This window comes from Manis javanica, chromosome 1 (genome assembly GCF_040802235.1).
Source record: "Manis javanica isolate MJ-LG chromosome 1, MJ_LKY, whole genome shotgun sequence".
Classification (NCBI taxonomy): Eukaryota; Metazoa; Chordata; class Mammalia; order Pholidota; family Manidae; genus Manis; species Manis javanica.
Window position 1 is genome coordinate 3,269,134 of NC_133156.1, and position 13,351 is coordinate 3,282,484.

General features: G+C 39.6%; 1 protein-coding gene across 4 annotated transcripts in view; it reads left to right on the forward strand.

Moving 5' to 3' along the window:
* LOC140845543 (coiled-coil domain-containing protein 102A-like) overlaps nucleotides 1-13,351 on the forward strand; it is a 51,027-nt gene that overhangs the window by 17,051 nt on the left and 20,625 nt on the right. The window lies entirely within an intron of this gene.

Here is a 13,351-nt window from a genome sequence, read left to right on the forward strand (position 1 = left end):
CACATTCTGTATGATCCACTTATATGCAGTACCTAAATTAGTCAGATTAAAGAGACAAAAAATAAAATGGTGATTGCCAGCAGCTATAGGACCAGTGTTGGTCAATAGTTGCAGAATTTCAGCTGGGGAAGATGAAAACATCCTGGAGATGAAGGTAATGATGGTTTCACAAAAAATGTGAATATACTTAATGCCACAGTATTACTGAATGTACACAGAGCATAACAGAATGAACTTAATGCTGCTGTACACTTAAACTTGTTGAAATGGTAATTTGTTACACACATTTTACCACTACAAAATTTTAATTAAAAAAACCTCAGGTCAGTGCCAGACAAACTGAGATAGTTGGTCGTCCATGTCTTACATTCTGTGCTTTTCCCCTCCACCCATCCGTCATATAGATGTGTTTTGTTTTGCATTCTCACTCAAACCATGGTCCTAAACATGAAGTATTCCCTGGATTCATCTCCTATTGTTTGAAGGGGGAGATTCTGAAACATGGGATCCCATTTTCCCTCCATCCCTGGATATAGCTGATTGGTTGGGCAGACCTCTGGTCCAAACAGAACAGGACTTGGGTACATGGCTTGAAAAGTTGAGCAGAACTGATCAGATTCGTCTCTATTTGCACTCATTGACACTAATTCTAGCTGCAGTTGGCACTGGATACTGGGGTGGAGAAATAGAGAAACAGCATGAGGAGGGAAAGAGGCTGAGAAGGACCCTTCAGGATTGCTGATTCAGCCTTCTTTGGATCGCACAAGGACTACATTCTCATAATAGAGCTACTTGGACAGGATTTTCCCCCCAACTCCCTAAAGCCAGTTTCTCTCACTGAGAAATCTGCTGTGGTTAGAATCACTTGATAAAATTGGATTTTATCCACATAATTTTTATTGTCATAACAATGAACTCCGGGAAATCACATAGCCTACAGCAGAGGTTCTCAGCAGGGGGTGACTTTGCTTCCTAGGGGATATTTGTAAACCTTGAAAGATACTTCTGGTTGTCAGAGTAGGAAGGGAAAGGTAGGTAGGTTCACTGGCTTCTAGTGGGTAGAGACCAGGGTTCTGCTAAAAATCCTGCCATGCGTAGGACAGTCGACCACAAAGGGCAATTATCCATTGCACAAGGTCAATAGTGGTGAGTTTGAAAAATTCTGCATAGAGGATTGGAGTCTATTAACTATGCACAAGAATTTATTCAGATGTTTAATTTCTTGAATTGAAAATATTTAAAAGTATTTGAAACCTCTGAGATAGAGGTGATGGAGGACATGAGTTGTTTTGCTTGCTCAGAATCTATTCCTGTTGATTTGTCCTTAAGGAACCACCTTTCCCCTCTCTTAGTCCATGTGGTTTCTGCGAGGTTGACCTGGGTGGAACTCACAGAACTCAGGCTGGCCAATCAGAATGGCACCTCCCAACCCAATCCTCGATGGTGACTAGGGTAAAGAGATGTGTGTATAACTAAACATGACCAATCCCAGGACTAGAAGCATGCTTTTCTAGTGGGGGACGCTGGGAAGATAACTTTGAACTGCTGGCCACCGAGAGGGGAGCACCTGCTGAACCTGGGAGCCCACAGAGACACGTGAGATGAGAGGATGGGTGAGTAAGGCTGGTCCTCTTTAAGGCACTGGATCTAGCTAGGCCAAAGCCACCACTTCGGTTTCCAGGGCCGTTTAGCTTGCATAGTCCAATTTTAATCTGAGGCACTTGAAGTGCATTTTTGTCACTTCATTCTGAGAGCATGGCCTAGATGACATCTCTGTTGTACGTTTAGCAAAGCATAGGAAAGGCTCCTATCAATATATATATAAAATATCGATACTATATGGAAGTCTTGCTTTCCTGTTTTTCCCAACCAAAGATCCACATACCTCAGTCCACCCTACCTACCTTCATTCCCTGTTGATTTCCTCCCAGTATCCTATCCTCTCCCAGCTGAGCCGCAGTCATTATTGCCTTCAGCACTTCAGCCTGCATTTCCCTCTCTCCCAGTATCTACCTGCAGGTCTCAGGAACTGAATGTTGGCTCGTGTTTACTGAGCACCTATTAGGTGCTATACACGGATCCAAGTGCTGCATATGCATGGTCTGATTTGGACTGCATAACAACCCTCTGTATAAGGGGCTTTAAAATTATTTTTCTCATTTTACAAATTAGGAATTTTCCCCAAATCACAAAGCGCCTAAGAGGTTGACCTGGGATTCAAACATGAATCATTTGGGTTCCATGGCCTGTGCTCCTAACCACTATATCACTCTGCCATCTGTTTCTTTTAGAAATACCAATTTCTTAAGCCAAAAAAATACTCCATGGAATTGAACTAATACATTTCTGAGTCATTCTTGCCCCTAGGCTTAGATATGAAGAAAGCTGCAACTTTTCTATATCTATGAACTGGCTTTTATAATCTTAACGCATTTTCTAATCAAATACAGGTTCCCAGTTTCCGCAAAAGGAAATATAACTTCCATAGTTCTGGGCCATTCTACCTGCTGTGCAAGCTTTTAAATCACTATTTGACAATGCATAGGCAATGCTTAGTAATATATAGTCCCACATGGCTTTGTGTAAGCACTTCTGAGTCATGGCTAGGTACCTGTCACAGCCAAGTAACATATGCTCTAATAGGGTCTGACTCACTTGTGAAGCTCCATTAATTTGACAGTTTGATTTCATAAAATTGAAAAGGACTCAGCTTTGGTCTTTCCTCTCTCTATATAACAATGATATAAGTTCAAAATTATCCCTGTAACCTTTTAGTCATTGCTTAACTGCTGTCTTTTCAACTTGAATGAATGTTCTCAGTACTTCCTGTGTCCTGCTATTGCTCCACCCTCACATCTCTACCTGTTTCAGTCTGGCTCCCTCCGTGCCACTGAAATTACCCATGATCTCTTAGATCCAATGGAGCCTTTTCAGACCTTGCCTGGCTTCTCTCAAGCATGCTATTTGCCACTCCGTTCTTCTTGATGTTTTTCTCTCCTGTTGCGCTTCAGGACAGCACTCTCCCTTGGTACTTCTCTTGCCTTTAGCACTGGTTTTTAGATTCTCTTGCTGGCTGCATTTTTCCTCTCTCTCTTTCATCAGAGATATTCTGTCCTTATACCCCTTTCCCTTTCTAGTCTAAAGACCATCTTCCATGAATCTTATCCTCCACCCCACTGCCTTGGGGATCTCTCTAATGTAACCTGAACAAGTCTTGGGGTCCCCAATGCCTATCTCAGCTTGCTGTGGCATTAAAAAAACACACCCCAGTAACCAAAGGTAATTAAAACATTTCCAATGTTCATTTCTACACCTTAAAAATATCAAAACAGGTCTTGTTCTCAATAGTAGACACTGTCTCCTCAAATCCTCCTTCTCTATTATGCAGACATTTAAAAAATAAGGTAAATGTATATGCACTGGCTTAGAAAGCTAGTGATCAGCATGTACACTTAACTAAAAAATCACAAGTTGCAGACAAATATAACACAATTTCATCTGTATTTTTCAAAAAGTATATGTGAGAATATATAAGAAAAATTTCAGCATGAAATACACAGAACTATTAATTGGTGATAGCCTTAGGGCAAGGTGATAGTGGAAGAAGGGAGGAAGATAGAGGAGTGGAGAGTTTTTACACACACAGGTTTTATGGATCATTTTAACTTTTTGTGTTCAGTATTTTTCAAATAAAAATAGTCTCTGGGAAGCTAGAAGCTTCCTACTGAGAGGAACAAGATGAGGATGTTACCTTATCTTACCACTCTAACCACTCTTTCAGCATCATACTGTTACTGGCTCTCCTAGCTAATGCAGTAAGACAAGAAAAGTAATAGAAAGTATCCTGACTTGGAAAGAAGGAACAAAACTGTTTGTTTACAGATGACATGATTGCCATGCAGAAAGTTCAGAAGAATCTACACCAAAAAAAAGAAAAGAAAAGAAAAGAAAAACTGGGACAAATAAAAATTATCACAAGGTTGCGGGATACAAGGCTAATATACAAGTCAATTGCTTTCCTGTATGTCAGCAATGAACAAATAGAATTCAAAATTAAAAATACAATACTATGTATATTGCCACCTCCCAAAAATGACTTAATTATAAAGCTAACAAATTATATACAAGATCTGTGTAAGAGAAGTGCAAAACTCTGATGAACCAAAGAAGAATTAAATAAATGGAGAGAGAGTCCATGTTCATGGATAGGAAGACAATACCGTCAAGATGTCAGTTATTCCCAACTTGACCTACAGATTCAGTGCAATCACAATAAAAAAAAATTCCCAGCAAGCTCTTTGGTAGATATCAACAAACTGATTCCAAGATGTATATGGAGAGGCAAAAGACCCAGAATGGCCTTGAAGGAGAGGAACAAAGTTGGAGGACTGATACTACCTGATTTCAAGACCTACTATAAAGCTGCAGCAACAAAGACATGTGGTATTGGCAAAAGAATAGACAGATCAATGGAACAGAATAGAGCCCAGAAGTAAACCCACATAAAGATACCAACTTATCTTTAACAAAGGTGCAAAGACAATATAATGGACCAGAGGTAGTATTTCTAACAAATGGTCTTTTCAACAACTGGACATCTCTATGTAAAAAATATGAATCTAGACACAGACTCCACACCTTTCACAAAAATTAGCTCAAAATGTAAACTGCAAAACCATAAAACTCCTAGCAGATACGACAGGAGAAAACCTCAATGACCATGGACATACTGATTGCTTTTTGGAACAATAAAGGCATAATCCATTAAAGAAAGAACTGGTAAGCTGGATTTAAAATTAAAAAAAAAATTCTGCTCTGTATAAGACATGAGAATTAGAAGACAAGCCACAAACTGGAAGGAAATATTTTCAAAAGACATATCTGACAAAGACTGTTATCAAAAATACAGAAGGACCCTTAAAACTCAATAATAAGAAACCAAATACTCAATTAAAAAATTGGCCAAAGACCTAACATCTCACCAAGAAGATATGCAGATGGCAAACAAGCCTATGAAAAGATGCTTAACAACATGTGTCATCAGGAAAATGCAAGTTAAAACAATGAGATACCACTGCATACTTATTAGAATGTCCAAAATAAGAAACACCACCAAATGCTAGCAAAGATGTAGAGCAGTAGGCACTCTCATTCATTGCCAGTGGGAATGCAAAATGGTCCACTTAAAACTCTTAAGCATACTCTTAACATATGACCCAGCATTTGCACCCCGTGATATGTACCCAAATGAGTTGAAAACCTGTGGCCCCACAAGAACCTGCACACAGGTATTTATGGCAGATTTATTGATAATTGCCTGAACATGGAAACAACCAAGATGTCCTTCAGTAGATGAATGGATAAACTGTGGGATGTCCAGGTAATAGATTATTATTCTATGCTAACAAAATGGGCTCCCAAACCATGAAAAGACATGGAGGAATCTCAAATACATATAACTATGTGAAATAAGCCAATCTGAAAGACTTAAATACTGTATGTTTGCAACTAGATGATGTTCTATAAAAGGCAAAAACTATGGAAACAGTGTAAAAGGATTTGGTTGTCAGGGGTTCAGGAGAGAGGGATGAATAGGTGGAGCAACAGAAGATTTTTTAGGGCAATGAATCTACTCTGTATGATACTATAATTGTGAGTATAGGTCATTATACTTTTGTCCAAACCCAAAAAATGTACACCACCAAGAGTGAGACCTCATGTAAGCTAAGGACTTCAGGTGATAATGATGTATCAATGTGAGGGCTATTGATTGTAACAAATGTACCCCTCTGGTGGGAGATATTGATATTTGGGGAAGCTGTGCATAAGTGGGGACAGGTGGTATGGGAAATATCTGTATCATCCATTCAGTTTTGCTAAACTAGTTTAATAAAACTATTCTAAGAATTAAAGTCAATCAAAAAAAATTCCCTGTGTCCATTCATATAATTCTCCACCCAAAATCCCCCCCTGCATCCTGCTTGTAGGAGCTCTTCCCCTGTCTTCTCCTCTATTTTTGTGGTCTTTGGGAGTTACTTATTACCACTCTAATGCTCTGATGTAGAGCGTCAGCCCAGGAATGGGAAGGAAGCTGGGAACATTCCCACCTTGATCTTGTTGCCCCAGTCACACCACACTGTTGCTCCCTGCTTTAAAGCCCTCCAGGGGCTATAGGGAATTACTCATGACATCAGGACCCTCCTTGATCTCATCCCTCTTCATATAACTTTCCTTTAGACCACGCTGCCATTTGGCTAGAGCATCTCCTCCCACCTTCTATACCACACACGAGAGATTGTTAAATGCCTCCCTCACTCAGTGAAGGTCACGCGTCACGCACAGCAGAGGGGTGGCAAATAATCTGGCCCTAAGAGTTAGGCACAGCCTTCCTACCACAGACATACCAGCTGGTGGCAGTACCTGGATAGGAGTCCAATCTTCCCTGCAGCCATGGCATTGTGGCATGCCCCAATTACTTGCCTGCATCTGTGTTCTTCCAAAGCCTGCCTGGTAGGGATGTTCTACATTGCCATTAATTGCAGAGGAAGTTGGTGGCTGCTAGAGGTGAGGTGATCTCCCCCAACAAATAGTGGATCCAGGCTGTGAACTCAGGTTCATCGACTCCAAAGTGCCTGGTAGTGCAGCTCTGTCCAGGGCATTCTAGTGTATGATGCCTTAATTGATAAGGCAATAGATAAAAAATCCATGTCAACTCCAGTCTGTTCTCAGGCTATGCAATGCAAGCTCTTATTCAACTAGGCTTAGTTTTCATAAATCATAGGTTTGCCTTTTCAGACACCTGCCATTCTTTATTAATCTTCATAATGACTGTACCAGATGGTATCTCAGACCCTGTGTGTATGTAACCAGCTCAGTTTCAACTTGGTGACAGTGATAACAGAAGGGAACGAGGAAAGAAAACACTAGATCATAATTGTAGCAGTTGAGTATTGGACTATTCAGTCATTCTGTCTGTCCTGAACCTCCTCTCCCACCTTTGTCTGGAACTTGCTTCTCTGCCTACTCCAGCCTTATGGTTTGGTTGCTAGCTGGCCATGACAGATTCCACATCCCTGGCTAGTTAACTGGGTCAGGGGTGGGTATCTGATCTTTCCTTCTCTACTAAGGCCTGGGAAAATCACGGTGCTGCCAACCTGTTCACCTGTGATTGGTCCACACACACGCATTTCTAAGGCCAAGCCAATCAGAGCCCTTCTCTGGGTTTATCAACCTGGCATAAGTGAAGAGATGTTTAAATGTGTGGAAAAGGTTCACTCTCTCTCCACTACAAGTGAGGTGAAATCTGTAATTTTTTTATTTTGGTAAAACATACATGACATGTACTTTACCATCCTAATCATTTTAAGTATATAGTTCAATAATGTCAAGTACATTCACATGGTTGTGTAACAAATCTCCAGAACTTTTCATCTTGCCAGTGGAAACTGTCATGCCCACTAAACAAATAACTTCCCATTTTTCCTCTCTAGTTCCCTGGCACCCACCCTTCTACTTTCTGTCTCTGTGTATTTTACTCTAGGAACCTCAGAGGAGTGTAATCATTCAAGCCCTGTTGTTTTGTACTTCTCATTTGCCCTCAAAATGATTTAAAGAAAGGAACTTTGCTGAACTAAAATTGCATATAACTTATAAATACTCTAATAAATATGTTACAGTCTGATTATTTAAGTAATGTAGGATTATCAGCCCATACTTTACTTTTTGGCATTTCCCAAATGTGCCATGGTAGACAGCTTCTTCATTAATCTTTATAATGATTGTGCCAGATGGCATCCCAGCCTTGTGGGTATTTCACCAGCTCCATGTCAACTCGATAAGTGTTCTGCTGCAGTCACTGACGCTGCACACCAGTGGTCCTCTACTGGGACAGAGGGAGAGGGTCCTCCCAAGGGACATTTGGCAATGTCTGCACACATTTTTTAGTTGTCACACCTGGGGGACAGCTGTGGCATCTGGTGACAGAGGCCAGGGGTGCTGCTAAACATTCTACAGTGTGCAGGACAGCCCCCACAGTAAGGAATTACCTGGCCCCCAAATGTCCACAGTATTGGAGTTGAGAAATCATGATCTACACAGAGGTGGCATTTCCTTGCCCCACAGTGACCATCAAAGAATCATAGTGAATGTAATGCAATTGAAAAGTGTTTCCTAGGAAGGTCCTGACAGCTTCAGTCTACTACCAACAAAAGTATTTCTAGACAATATGTTATGTTAAAAAAACATTCCCCCTATTCAGTGGTTCCAAACCTGACCTTACGTAATGATTTTATAACCTCTTCCTACATCTCATTTTATATTTTTGCCATTTTATATTGGAAACCCTGCACAGTACCCATATTCCAGCTTTTTGGAGAGGTGATGGTTAGAACTCTTTCTTTTAGTTATTATGGAAGAGCAGTTTCAAATTCCTGGCTCTTAGGTGGTCTGGAAAATGGATATAATCCACAAATTTCTTTCCTTGTGGCAAATATCTCCATATTCATATCACCACATAGCAATTAATTTGAAATATATAGGACCTAGATAATACTCTCTACATGACAGCCAACATCCTATGGTAGAAATCCTCAAAATTCCAGTGATAGTTCCTTGATTCTTGGGAGGAAAGAAGGAAGTGATACGAGGCACTTTAGGCATTATTTAAGAGTGCTGATTTAGAAGTAATCTGAACTAGCTCAGAATGTATACACTAGTCAGTAACTAAATGAATGGTCGAGATTCTTTGTGGTGTAGTTAACTTCCCCATAAGATACTGCTAGGTGCCTTATGCCAAGTTACTGAATGAATGTCTTGTCAGTTAGGATTCTTGTTCTTGTAAATTGTGGAAGACTCAACCCCAACTGGGACTGTATTGATAGAGCAGAGCAGTTCTGGGGGAGCTGGACTGGGACCTTGAAGTGATGTCCCCAGCCTCCATCTCTTGGTCTGTTGGCTCTGTTTTCTCAGGGTTTTGACTTCATTCCCAGGCAAGGTGGCCACACCTCCACCCTCCCATTCCTCAGGATCCAGTTCAGCAAGTAGAGAAGAAATGTCACTCATCACTTCCCTAGAATCCCACCCAAAGTCACACTGCCTCTCTCTGGGGCACATGCCATCCGGTGGCCTGGCCTTCCACTGCTGTGGTGGGAAGGGTGGGGTGAAGGGTACCCAACCACAGGATTGGGAATAGGGAGGGACACTCCTGGGGGCAAATTTGCTGTTAATGACAGAAGGGGAATCTGCTGTTAGGCCATCAAATAGTGATTGACTAAAAATAGTAATAGGCTAATGACCACCACTGGTTGAAAAAATATATACCCAATAAGGAAACAGAGCGCATGAAAGCCTTGTGCCTGCTAACTTCTTAGCATTTTAATAATTTCAAAGTTTGTTTATGATAGTTCCTTGATCATCTCTAGTCAAATTCCTGTGGCTGAGGTAAGGTGAGTACAGCTACTCCCTCTTCTCAGGGGAGGAAATCAAAACCCCACATTAGCTTGGATGATGTCCTTGGTCACCCTGTGGCAGTGACTGGACTGGAAACTAAATCTTGGGCTCCTAACACTGCTTTCTACTCACCCGAAAGTGCTGTGTTTATAGATCTTTATGTGGGATTAACGTTTTTTTTTTAACTTTAAGTAGCATGGCTAAGGTTCTACTTTAGGTAATGATCTTTGTGATGCAACAAGAGTGCTCTAGGGAACCGTTTTAGTTCCAGAGTCTGTGCCAAAAGAGCCTAAAGAGTATGATGACTTACACATGGTCTGTGAAATCATAAAAGTCTCGGTAAACTGTAGACACACTAAGGTCCTTCAAGGGATGCGCACTCTCTGCGCTGGCGTTTAACATGAGTTGTTGTTCAAGGGCAGCCTTCTGTAGAGAAGTGGCCCAGAACTTAGTGAGCATTGAGTGTTGGGGACATGAACGGCCACCAAGTCATCACCCTGGCAGGAGCTGTTTGTGTCGGATTCTTTAAGGGGTTGAAATCACTCTGGAAGGTGCTGGGTGGATGGAGCCTTTAGGATTTGCTTGGTGCTGCTCTGACATTTCTTGTTTCTGTTCCTAATTTTAGAGCCAGCAGCTGTCACGGCTTTGTTCTAACAAGTCGGTAATTTTCCATTCCCCTTGCTTACTTGTATTCCCTTTATATATCTAATCACTCACCTCACAGAGACATCTAACTTGGTCTCATCACTTTTTTAGCCCCAAGGAAGGAAGCACGTGTCAGATATCCTATCATTTAGTATTTTGTAATTTCTGTAACTTAGTCACTGCTTTCCAAAAAGGAAAAAAGCTCTCCTTCAGACAAAAAGTGTTATCTTTTATTTCACCTGTGTGTGCTCTATCTATATAATCTAAACATTCTTACATTGAGAGTTTATCACACTATGCTTTACAGAGTATGACATTTAATGCTTTTCCTCTTCCTAACAGGAAGGTTACTTTTTGTTTTTTTTATTATTGTCCATTTATTTATTTTTTAGTATTCTGTAGCTGCTATTGAATTCCTTGGAGACACTTACAGGTGGCATCATACCTTAACTTTTCCATTTTAATTTTGCATTATCTGAGATTCACTTCAGAATAATCAGGATGACAGGGAGAAGGATATAGGCTAATTAAACAAGAATGTTGAAGGTGGGTGGCAGGAACATGGTGGTTCATGATACTGCCCTCTTAAGTCTTTGCATATGCTTGGAATTTTACATAATAAAAATGTTTTAAATTTTTTTACAGAAGGATTATTTCTAATAATCTCTTTAATAAAGAAAGTGCAGATGGTACAAAATTTGCCACTTATAGGTGGAAAATATTTTACCCTGTTTTTTTTGACTTGGATAGGTTGCAACACCAAAAAGATGGGAAATTTTTATTATAATCTCCATTGCCATCCTAGTAAGTAGTAACCCTAAAGTGTTATTGCCATGATTATTATTTCCTCAGAACACTCTATTAATATGAATTTCTAGGTACAGCTCACATATATTACCATCTCTCTTTCATATATCAGTAAAACTAGTATTTCAAAAAGGTCAACATACATTTTCACATAAAGGCTAATGATTTGAAAAGGTTTGAAAATCCCAAAGCAGAATATCACAAAAATGTGTTTTGACACTTTAAATGTTTTTGGTGACTTGAGAATGAGACTATATAGGAAGTACTCATGTTCATGTGAGCCCTCAAGAAAAAAAAGTGCTTGCTTTCAAATTTGGGGAAAATATAAGCAATTTCTTTAAATCATATAGAGCAGACATAGGTAACTTTATGGATAACATAAGTGAGTGACAAAATAAATGCTTCTGGGGTTAAGCCAGACATTCTGGAAATTGTATATGAAGCTTTTACTGGTTCTGATGCTGGTATAAGCACAAAATTGTCATTGGAGCATATTTCAAACCTCCCTTCTCCTGTGATTGGAGTTATAAGTTCACTTTATCCTTTGTTTTTGAGGTATAAACTTTTTTCTACATAGTTGTCATGTATATGCCTTTCAGATAAAATTTATAATATTTGGCCTATTAAAATTCCAAGAGTAACAGTCTTTTCTGAGATGGCCTTGCCGAACACTTTTTTCACTCATTGTATCTGTAGGATGTTGTCTTCATGCTTCTGCTCCTTACAAGGTATTCTGAGAAGGACAGAGGTTCATCCAGTAATGAAAACAATGTCACATTGATCCTGCAGGCCAACCTAACTGATTAAGAGGGTAGGACAAATGCTTTTACATTTTCTGGGAAAACCATATAACTGGTTGGCTTAGGCTCTCTTATTACTCATTAATGACAGCAAAATAAATAACCTGATTAGGAAGTGGGCAAAGAACTTGGATGGACAATTCCCCAAAGAAGATATAAAAATGGATGTTTGGCACATGAAAAGATGCTCAACATCACTAATCATTAGGGATGCAAATCCAAACCGCAGTGTCCTACCACTTCACACTCATTAGGATGATTATTAACAAACCAAAACAAAACAGCAGAGAATAACAAGTGTTGGTGAGAATAAGGAGTTGGAACCCTTGTGTACTGCCATTTGGAATGTACAATGGCATAGCCACTATGGAAAACAGCACAGTGGTTCCTCAAGAAATTAAACATGGGATTGCCATATGATCAGTAATTGCACTTCTGGAGATACACCCAAATGAATGGAAAGTAGGGACTCAGATATTTGTATATCTATGTTCATGGCGGCTCAATAGCCAAAAGTGAAAGCAACCCAACTGTCCACAGACAGATGAATGAATAAACAAAATGTGATTGGCCAAGAATAGAATATTATTCAGCCTTAAAGGAAATTCTAAAATATGCTACAACATGGATGAGACTTGAGGACATTATGCTAAGGGAAATAAGCCAGTCACAAAATATACCAATACAATTTGTGCACAAGTATGATTCTACTATCACAAGGTACTTAGAAAAGTCATATTTATAGACAGACACAGAAAGTAGGATGGTGGTTACCCAAGGCTGTAGAGGGTGGGGACTAGAGAGTGTTTAATGCCTACAGACTTTCACGTAGGGAAGATGGAGAAGTTCTGGAGATGGATGGCGATGGTGGTTGTACAACTATGGGAATGTACTTAATACCACTAACTTGCACACTTAAAAATGCTTAAAATGGTATATTTTGTGTTATGAAATTTCACAATTAAAAGTAACATAAATAAAAAAAATTTGAACAAAATTTGCATATTAAAAGTAGGTTGTTGAAAAAGGCATGACTTTTGAGGAGAAGTGACTTAAAAAATAAAATGCTGTTTAAAAGTATTATGTTAATTCTTGCCAATTTGGAAAGTATTCTTTTAATAGTATTTTTGGAGTTTCTCTGTGGGTCCAGCACTGTAACAGATATGGACTTGGATATTGTAGGTACAGAAAACATTAGCTTGGCCTTTGGAGACAGGACAACTTTCATGGGCAAATAAGACATTGCATATGAAAAAAGTGAGTAAAAGGGAAAGGCTTCCTGAGGTTAAACATCAAATGAGCATTACAGAGATTAAGTTTAAGAGGGAAGAGAAAGCTCCAGAAAGCTGCTCTAGGAGAGAAAAAGGCCTAAAAATAAGAGATAAGAAAACTCTTGACATTGCTTTGCCTCTCTGAACCCAGTCTTCAGTTTGGAGTCATTTCTATTCAATCAAACAATGAATACTTACTACACAACACCTGTCAACAAAGAGGGAGTTACATAATTCACAAGAATGAATAGATCCCTTTCTCTGCCCTCCAAGAGCTAATAATCTAATAAAGGAGCTAGAGTATACATACCAAGAATTGCATGTGTATATTTAAAAGCTCTTTTAGTAAACAGATTATGGCCATGAAAAAAACAGCAACCA